Genomic DNA, 9,938 nt, shown 5'->3' on the forward strand with positions numbered 1-9,938 from the left:
TAGCTTTTTTCAAGTCTCCTGTGAAAAATTTTTGGTGAGGCAGACAAAACAAAACAAAATTCAGCCACTGCCAATGAACAGCAAATGATCAGAATCACTAATGAGCAACAACAGTGTCTTTTTTCATATTATGCATTCAGATCTTTAGCAATGTCTGTCTTCTGTGTACTCAAATTCTGAAAATTAAATTATTAAATTGATTGAGTTTGAAATCAGATTACAAAAAGTAGAAATTCTATCTTAACACAGAAGTCAACTAAATTGCAAACAGATACCAGAGATGAATTTCAGGTAAACTTCACTTTAAAGGACATGCGCAAAAATTGAAAAATAGATGACACTCTAAGTCAGTAACTGTTGCTAGTAGTCAATTTTATGAATTTTAATAAAGGCTAACTAGTAAAAGTAATAAATATTACATTTTAAAATAGCACTTTATTAAAAGAAAGCAGATAGTATTGATTAACCTAAAGAAGTTTAAATTTTAAAGTGTGTTAAAGTTAAATTTAAAAAGGAAAAAATGTCAAGAAAGAGAAAGCTGAAAATCAATTGTTTGCGTTCCTATTGGAAGAAATTTAAAAAAATGTTATTAATGGCTTACATCTAACATGCCCCCAATTCTCATGTGTTCAAAAGGAGGGCCACTGGGAGTCAGAAGGCTACTTCATCATCCAGCCTAATCCTAGTAATGTGTGCATCCATCGGTGAACTCAGATATATGTGGGTTATGAGAAAATCAGACTGCTGTTGAGGAAGGAAGTCACTGCCTTGGAAGGCCACACCTTCCTTACTTCTTTACTTTGCCCATGCTTCTCATCTGCCACAAGACGAGCAGCTTCTCCCCACCATGTCCTTGTTCCATGCCTGCTCTGTTATGGGTTCAACACATCATGTAATAATCCCTCTGCCACTGTACATTAAATAGTACATACCTGTTACCCATAAAATCCTATATGCCAAGTCTTCTGTCAGAAGACAAAAAATATAAACACAAAACTAAGGCAAGAAAATAAGAGAATATTGAGTTCTTTTTATGACACTAGTATAAAATCTCTACAGAATTTCATGAGAGTCATAAAAAATTATCATATCAATACCTGGGATAAGAAGACAAAATAATGTTCTCTGTCTTTCTGTCTCTATATTAATCTCTCTTTCTGCTTTGCTCTGTCTCTCTCTGTCTCTGTCTCTCTGTCTCTGTCTCTGTTTCTCTCTCACACACACACACACACACACACGCGCGCGCGCGCGCGCGCGCGCATTAAATAGGGTGCCCTGCATTTGTTTCACTTAATACTATGGTATCAAGGTATCAAGGTGAAACTAGCTTTCTAAAAATCACTCAAGTTTACTTTTGTTTTGGGAAGATTAGTCCTCTATTGTGTTTTATTGTAATAGTCAAGAGACTTTATTCTAATAGCTATAATTACAGTGCTTGTCCACATGAAAGCTGAAAACAAGTATACAAAACGGTTGATTGCTAATCGCATATTGAAAGCAGTAAGAGGTTCCACAACACCAAATAAACCAGTTCTGAAATTTCCCGAGATAAATTTAACAGCTCCAGCTTCTTCAGTGTTTATCAAAATATAAAAGAAAACAGTAGAGGTCGTCTTTTCTGATGGCCAGGTGGACCCTTGCAGGCTGAGGGAGGAAGCTGCTTTATACATGGAGGTGGGGGTGCTCCAGGACTGTGGTCTGGAGTGGACCAACCGACCCAGTTTGCACGTTTTTGGCCCTGCTGGTGAGACCCAGACTTTGACCAACACAAGTCCCAAGTGGGCACTAGTAGTAGGCTGCCTCTCAGCTACACACTGACCAAGGGGAAGGGCAGGCTCCGCACCCCTCATAACCCTCCCTGCTACCCCAAGGTGACCGTGTGAGCATGATTAGAAGCACAAAGCTGTGGAATGCAGGTGACCCAAAGGCAGGCGGGCCACAGGGTCTCGACTGTAACCATGCAGTGGATGGCATTTGTTCATCACCTCTCTGGAGTTCCCAGAGGAACATCTGATCTGATGATTGGCGTTCAGGCCGAACTGCAGTAGGAATAGTCTTCCTTCTGTTTGTTCAAGTGTTCTCCTCACCTTGTAATTTTTAACTGTTTTTAAAAATGCACTGAGTTTGGGCTACACACCAACCTCCAAATGGATCCTGCTACCAATCTACAGCTCAGCGGTTCCTGGAGGCCAGGTGTCCCTGCACCCAAATCCCTTCTCATTACTAACAGTGAAGTGTTTTTTTTTTTTTCCTTATGATAAAAAAGCTGAATAATATTGCACAGGAATACCAGAAACTACCTCAGGGGAAACAGAAACCACTTACAATAAATAAAGCCTGGCTGCAGGCTGCATCTGCACATGGACAGCACTATGCGTGCACACTGTGATCAACTCACCTAGACAGCTTCTGACACTCAGGACCACAGAGTTGAACATTTGCCACATGAGAGGAAAGTGGAGGGCGGAGAAGGAGGAAGTGAGAAAAAGAGGGTTCTGGCTCACTTCTGGTTCTGGAGCTTATTGGAGAGCCAGTCCAGTCCTTCATAGAGCCCGTCCGCACTGGTGGCTCAGGTGGCCTGAATGCACTAGCTTCTGTGGCGTAGACAGTGAGCCCCAGTTTGTCTGTGATTTCAGCTGCTTTCATGGCACTGGGGAGGTCCTGCTTATTGGCAGGACAGCGTACCTGGGTTTTTCCTCAGCCAGCATCCTTACAAGCTGCTCACGGGCCTCATTCACACACTCTGTCATTGCTGTCCACCCAAAGATCAAGTCTTGGGTATTCTGGAAGTAGTGGCGCCACAGTGATCAAATCTTGTCTTGGCCACCCACATCGCGCACAGTAAAGCTGATGTTCTTGTATTAGACAGTCTCCACACTGAAACCTATGGTAGGAATGGTGGTCACAATTTCACCAAGTTTCAGTTTATAAAGAATCATCATCTTTCCAGCAGCATCTAAACCCACCATGAGAATGTGCATTTTTTTTTTTCCAAAAAGGCCCTTGACGAGGTTTGCAAAGATATTCCCCATGCTTTTGGATGCGTGGAACTGACACTGGCCAGAGACCTCAGAGGTGGCTGGTCCAAGACAGGCCTCTATTGTGTTTAAATAACACATTTTCCTCATCTATTTATCCATTTTCTTTCTTTTTTTTTTTTCCTGAGACAGTGTCTTGCTATGTAACCTATAATGGCCTTGAACTGTGGCCTCAAACACATGACAACCTGCCTGCCTCCGCCTAAATCCTGGGGTTATTGGCACACACCACCTTATCTGGTCTTTCTATCATCTCTTGGTGAATGTATTGGTTGTCCCCAAGAAATCCAAATTAAAGCTAAGGAACAAAGAGAAATACAGGTCATGGGCAGTAAGAAAATACATTGTTCTCATATGGGAAAATGATCAGAGTATAAAGAAGCACTGGAAGGACTCAGAACCCAGAAAAACATGTGGATTCCAGCCACACAGTAGGATCCTGGCTAAGGTGCTTACCCTGGACAGGCAAAAGGAGAGGCATGAAAATATCTCATGTAACAGTACTAATGTTAGCCAAAAAGGAGGAACTTAGGGGAAACAGTGTTGTGCTCAGGGACCAAGACACAAGGAATAGAAGGTGAGCAGGTAGGGATGATCCCTTCTTTTTCTTGTATTTTCTCTCTTTTTTTCCTGCTTTTTCTTTTCTTTTTCTTAATGACTGGGGAAAAACAAAACTACAGAAAACTAATCCATCTCCCAGATCCACAGACAAAATCAGACTAAAACCCAGAAAAAAAGTCCAACTGTAACCTCGACCAGAGTTCATACTTTGGGGATCTGACTTGGACCTACCACAGAACTACAGACAGTAAATTTCACCACTTTCATTTTTCTCTGTCTGATTGGTTTCCCTCTTGGTATTTGGCTGGATTAATGTGTTTTGTTTTTTGCTTGTTTGTTTTTGTTGTTTCTTTTTTTTCTTTGTCCTTTATGTTATTTTCTCCCTGTTCTCTTTTGTCCAATTATGCATTTCTTTCTTTATTTTTTGCTTTTTCTCTGTATGAGATTTTTGTCTGTTGTCTTTTTTCTCTATTATTTCCTTCTTCTTTTATTTCACATTTCTTTTTCTTCTTTTTCTCATTCATGATTTAGATCTCTAACCTTCTTTTGTTTTATTCTACTCATTCTCTTCCTCTCTTTGACCAGCTATCTCACTTTATATGGTACTTTCAATGTGTGTAAACATTACCTCTGCTCTTTCTGGTTTACTTCAAAATTCTAGGCTTTCTCCTCCAATCCGTTCATCCTGTGACCGACAGCTGCCTAAAACCTGGGCGACCTTCCTGTGCTCTGCAAACTTGCTCCTACTATGTTTCACCTCATTCATCTCTCCATCCAATCACATGTTCTCTTGAAATACCCACACAACAGAAAAGTGGCATACAAGTGTCTGATATAAATTGGATTATATTATGTTTCTGTAAAGCTTCCTTCTATGGTTATAGATATCAGGCTAATAGTTACCACTTTTTTTGTGAAGTAATGTTGCACTTGACTCCATTGTTATTGCCAACTTAACTACTTTAAACAGGATGTTATATGTGTTATAACCAGTTTTTTTTCCCCTATGTGACAACACTGCAATTCTAAGGCATCATATCAGCATGGTGTAATACCAAAGGAATATCGCCTAATTCAAATAGATAGCAACTCCTCAGTCTTAACTTATTGGGAAGGTAGGCTCTTAGGATAGATAAAAGAACCAGGAGCTACCTATATCTAGAACAAGTCTGAAAAAACAAACAATTCCTAGGAACTCATCAACACCAGTAATAAAGCTATTTAAGGTAAGAAATTGACAAGCATAAACACACTAAAAATAGAGTATAAAATAGTGATGAGACAAAGAATAAAATACATTTCTAATCACACAACCAACCCAGTACAAAGGACAGAAGGAGATGATATCAAGGAAATAAGAAGCCAACAACTGAAACTCTACTGTACTATATTGGAATATGTTGCTGAATTCACTCACCTACAATATTTAAATGACAATGGAATACCCTTCTTTGACAAAACTAAACAAAAAAGGGGATAAAAATGAACGACCAGTTTGTATCTGTATATTCAAAATAGGATAAATGTACAGCTACTCTCTTAATGAATAGAAAGATTTGTTCTAATAGTGTTTGTGGGCAGGATATCATGTCTGCATCTTGTACAATGAATAACCAGGAAGACAACAATATGCAATGTGTTAATTATTGAGACTGTCATACTAATTTGTCTTGAAACTGTCTCATTGCTATTTGTTTTTCAATAAAATTATTTTTTATATAAAATTGTTGTTAAAAAAATAAAATGAAATAAGAGCAGCAGAAGTGGAACACCAAATGGAAGAGACCTTAGGGGGAAAATGTCTATAAAGTACAAAAAGAAATGAGTATCAAACTCAAAAATATTAAAGCAGGTGAAAAATACAGGAATTCAGAAAAAAACTATGGAAACTATGAAGGCAAACCACAGACAAGAAATGAAAATGACAAAACAAATCCAAACAGAAATATGGAGATTAAACACCCCCACTGAATATAAATACAGATTACTGATTAAAGACAAGAACAAAGTATCAGATCTAGAAGACAGAAATGTGACTGGCCACCAAGAAAAGAAAAACATCTTAAAATGAGCAAGTGAACACCAAAAACCAATCCAACAGCTACAGGATGAAGTACAGAAAAACAATGTAATTGCTTAGGATAAGTAAGAAATCTAGAAACAATTCAAAAGCCATTAAAACACTCTTCACATGAATAATGGAAGAAAATATCCCAAACATGGGTAAAGAATTCGGCATACAGTAAATGAAGCACATCAATCTCCAAATAATCATGACCAAAATAAGTCTACACCAAGGCATATAAAAATCAAGTTTCTAGAAATTCAGCACAAAAAGTAAAAATTAGCTACAGAAAAAAAATCACATAATTGAAAAAGAAAGCCTGTTTGAATTGCAGCAGACTTCATAATGTAAAGCGTAAAAATAAAAAAGACCTTGAATTGAAGCATATTGAACTTTATAGGAAAGAAATCTTTAACCCAGATGGGAGTACCATACAAGACTATCTTTCAAAATTGATGGTGAAATAAAGGACATAATAGAGAAAACAAAGACAAAAAACACATGAACAACAAAACAAATACATCATTAGGCAGGGCAAATAAATAATCAGAGAAGAAAGACACGGAACAAATAACATGACAAAGAAAAGCCAATACATACCAGTAATGAACATCAATGCAAATAATCTCAATTCAACAATCAGTGCAAATAAGATTGGGAGAATGGATCAAAAGGCAACATCCAATAGTATGGATTCAAGAAACACATTTAAGCAAAAAGAATTTCATAGACTAAAATACAAAGGTTGAAAAACAGTTTTCCATGGCACATAACACAGAATCAAACAAGGGTAGCTACTTTATTGGCAGACAATACAAACTTTAAACCCAAACTAACCAAAAGAGACAAAGTCACTACATACTTTTCATGGGAAAATTCAAAACTAACAGATCACAATCATAAATATTTATGCACCAAACACAGGTTCACCCATTTACAAAAACTAATATTAACAGACATGAAAAACCAAATAAGCACTCTCACGACTGAAGTAAGAGACATTTCTATCTGCCTGGGAAATAGAAAAACAAGACAAAATATCAACCAAAATATTAGAATTGATCCAAATCTATGAGAAAATGAGCTTTGTATATATAGAGATAGTTTTTCACTCCAAAACATCAGAATACACTCTTGTCTGCTTCACATAGAATATTCTCCAAAATAAACCAAATATTATCACATAAAACATGATTATGTAAAGATAGATGAACTGAAATCATCCTAGCCTTAGTGTCAGACTGTTGTGCAAAGGACTGGTAATCGATGGTTAAGAAAATAACAAAAAAACACATGAAAACATTGAAATTAAATAGCACCCTTATAAACACCAGTTGGTCATAGAGTAAATTAAAGGTTAAATTAACCAGTATGTACAATAAAAAGATAATGCCAATACAATGTATCAAAATCTATTAGATGCAATAAAAGCAGTCATACAGAGGACATTTATAGAAATGAAGTCACATATCAGGAAATCAGAACAAGCTCAAGTAACTGGATGTTGAACCTCATGTTTCTTCAAAATGAACAATCAATATCACAGATCAGATAAGAGAGGAGATTATACAAAGAAGACCAGAAATTAGGGCCTATGGAAGTAGCTCAGTGGTCTAAGCACCTGCCTCTCAAACACAAGGATCAAGATTTGATCCACAGTACTGCATGCCATGATGCCTTGCTGGCCACCAATACCAGGCATGGTGTTGTACAGTAATCCCAGTGCTGGGGAAGCTGAGACAGGAGGATCACTATGAGTCCAAGCAATGTAGTGAGATCCTATACCAAATACATAAATAATAAGTTTTTAAACAATTAAAAGATAATAACAAAAAATAATGAAATAGTAACTAAGAAAACATACAAACAATCAACAAATTTAAAAATTGTATTAAGAGCTGGCCAGATAGCTCTGCAGACTAAAGGTGGTAAGTGCCTACAAGCCCAGTGCTTGGCAGGCTGAAAACGGGAGGGTCACTCCAAGTCCAATCTGTGTAATCAAATGCTGTGGAATCTGTACTAAATACATAAAAAGAGTGTTCTTTGAAAGCAAGATAATATTGTTAAAACAAATTCTAACAGTTAGGAATGAACAGGGGGAAATAACAATGTATGGCACAGAAATTCAGGAGATCAACAATACTTATGATGAAAACCTATATTACAATAAAATGTAAACCACAGAAGAAATGTACAGTTTCCTACACACGATTTAATTGTCAAACCTCAATCTAGAAGATATAAAATTTCTTTTTTTCTCCAACTTGAAGACTTCACATTTCTCAGCATAACTCTTATGTGAAGTACTTTTATCTGCTTTTTTCCCCCCATAATTTTATGAGAAATAGCAATGAGACAGTTTCAAATCAAATTGGTAGGGCAGTTTCAATAATTAACACATTGCATACATTCTTCCTAGTGGTTAATAGCTGTACAAGATGCAAACATGATATCCTATTTACAAACACCATTAGAACAAATCCCTCTATTCATTAACAGAATCTAACTATATATCTATCCTAACCACTTTGAATACACAGATACAAATTGGACATTCATCTGTATACCCTTTTTTGTTAAGTTCCGTTATTTGAATACTATAGGTGTTTAAACTCAGCAAAATATTCTAAAAGAGTCCAGTAGCCCTTAATAGTATTGAGTCTTCCACTTTACTGGCAATGTCAAAAATTGTGAACCTGAGTCCCCTACAGCTCAACATAACAAGATGGCTTTACTTCTTAAATTTTGTTTTTATACTTTTTGGCTGGATGGTTAAGACAAGGTAAAGCAGGATCTATGCAACAAGAGTTGTAGCTTTTGCGTCTGACAAGGTCAGTGAAATCCTCTCAGGATATATCCAGAGATCCTATACCTGAGATTGTAGAATCTTTGTCAGTGTCAGCCATATGGATGAGTCACAGGCATTGCTTGGCCAATGAGCTCTCTGTGAAAGCCTGAGAGAATGTTTTCTCTCCATGTGACTCTCCTTAGGCACACTATGCATCATCGATCACTTTCCTCTTTGGCTACATAATCTCCTTGATCAGAAAATTTGGGACTCTACCAAGTTACATGAAGTTGCAGTACAATTTCTCATATGTGCTGAGTCTTAATTGACCTTGGAAGGCTAGGGCCAAAATGTTGGCTTTCCTTACAGCCCTCTCTTTACTCTAATTTTGCTCTGCAAATTTAGGTTGTTAATCATCCAGAAGACAAGTTTATTGTTGTTACCATACAACTTACACTGTTAAGCTTAACTGCACTGTCTGAATATCAAACATCTTAGGCATAACATGGAACAGATATTTTTCATCAAGTATTGATATGTTGAAATGTAAGTCCCTAAGAATATGATGAAAAAACATTTTAAAATTACAATATATTTTTTAAAGAGGCATAAAGAATTATATACTTCTTATGTTTACACATAAGTCCAAAAATCTAACCATATACAACCTTGAAGCAGGACAGTCCCACAATATTCCTTTTGTTGTCTCTTGCTCTCATTCACCATCTCCTTTTCTTGAACAACCAACTACCCGAGAGACAGGATAGAAGCAACTGGCACGTCATGACAAATAGCCCATATTCAGAAGACCAGAATGAAAGGCACTCCAAGCATGAAACTACTATTATAGTTTACCATCTTCAGTGCAGTTGCTTAATTCACAGGTATCAGTATATATACTTAGTCAGGGTGAGAATCTTTCAAGTTAACTCCTAGATTAAAAAATCTTCTGGAGATTCTCAGGATCATTGCCTTGCCTATCTTCTACATATAACTGTATGACTTGATATTGTCACATTTCCTAGTTCTTCTCCTTTCCCTCTTTGATTAGTTAGTCCTTGAGATCCTGCTTTCCTTTTATATGTATTATACCTTTCTATATGTATTTCTTCTTTTGAGTTCTTGTACTAGGGAAACTCTAAGATATTTACATATGTGTGTCTGGTTTATTACAATTATGTGTATATTTTCAAGTGGCATCCACTTCAATAAAAAAGGCTTCAAGTTTATCATTCTTAATAGCTGAATAATACTCCATTGTGTAAAAATACCACATCTTTTTCAACCATTAATCAGGTGATGGGCATCTTGGTTGTTTCCTAGATTTGGCTATCACAAATTGTGCTACTATAAACATAGGGACACATATATATCTATGATATGATGTTTTCAGATCCCATGGGAAAATTCCCAGTAGAGGAATAGCTGGTTTAAATGGGATTTCCTGTCCAACTTTTCTTAGGCGTCTCCACACTGATTTCCATAA

The 9,938-nt window shown here is 36.8% G+C and overlaps 1 pseudogene; it reads right to left on the reverse strand.

Moving 5' to 3' along the window:
* Positions 1 to 2,500: 2,500 nt before the first annotated feature.
* LOC101588794 lies at positions 2,501 to 3,032 on the reverse strand (annotated as a pseudogene).
* Positions 3,033 to 9,938: the final 6,906 nt, after the last annotated feature.

The sequence above is a fragment of the Octodon degus genome, unplaced genomic scaffold (assembly GCF_000260255.1).
Source record: "Octodon degus isolate 3935 unplaced genomic scaffold, OctDeg1.0 scaffold00006, whole genome shotgun sequence".
NCBI classification, from domain to species: Eukaryota; Metazoa; Chordata; class Mammalia; order Rodentia; family Octodontidae; genus Octodon; species Octodon degus.